The sequence below is a fragment of the Phaethon lepturus genome, unplaced genomic scaffold (assembly GCF_000687285.1).
Source record: "Phaethon lepturus isolate BGI_N335 unplaced genomic scaffold, ASM68728v1 scaffold31116, whole genome shotgun sequence".
Classification (NCBI taxonomy): domain Eukaryota; kingdom Metazoa; phylum Chordata; class Aves; order Phaethontiformes; family Phaethontidae; genus Phaethon; species Phaethon lepturus.
Genome location: NW_010547415.1, coordinates 51,703 through 52,403, shown reverse-complemented (window position 1 = coordinate 52,403; position 701 = coordinate 51,703). Strand labels below are relative to the sequence as shown.

At 56.1% G+C, this 701-nt stretch overlaps 1 protein-coding gene across 1 annotated transcript in view; it reads right to left on the bottom strand.

Annotated features, from left to right (window-relative positions):
* NOC2L (nucleolar complex associated 2 homolog (S. cerevisiae)) overlaps window positions 1–701 on the bottom strand; it is a gene marked incomplete at its 5' end in the record, with an annotated part of 52,435 nt that overhangs the window by 852 nt on the left and 50,882 nt on the right. The gene's annotated exons all lie outside the window — the stretch shown is intronic.

Sequence of the window (701 nt, the reverse complement as noted above, 5' to 3'; positions counted from 1 at the left end):
GCCTGCCTCTCCCTGTCCTCAGCACTCCCCAGATCAGCTGCCAGGCTCTGCCACTTCAGCCCACTCGCCAAAAAGGACAAAAAGCGATCTCTGGCGGCCCAGATCGGGGGCTGGACGCTCAATGAAGTTCACATCTTTCAAAACTGCACCAGTGACACCAGCGCATCAGGACCACAGAATTGCCTCTCCGGGGCACTGAGAGCACGTGCTGAGCTCTGTGTCCCGCCCTACGGCTCTGGCCTGCTGGAGGGTGGGAAGCTGTCACGGACACGAGCTCCTCACGGTTCCATTGCTCGACCAGGCTGCACGTGTGTGCGTTTTGGTAAAAAGCGTAACAGGAGCGCTCGGCACACAGAGCTTAAGACTTGGGAAGGTGGATCTTGCCTGTCTGCCCTGCCTGCCTGATGTCTGAAAAAGTGCCACAGGCCACGAGCACCCAGGCCTGAATGTCACTCCCGCTACACTGGCACTAAGAGACTCTCTGGCTCTATGCTGTGCTCCTACAGCCCAAAGCAAAGGAAGCTGCCATTAGGGGTGAAGGGAGGGAGAATCAGAGTTCCTGCTCCCCCAAACACCAAACATGCTCTTCCTTCAGCTTGTCTGAGTATTGCAGTAGGCAGAGAGGGAAAACACTCCCTCTTTATCCTTTACAGCATTGTCAGAACATGCATCAAATACCCATCTATTCTCGGCGCCGAGGC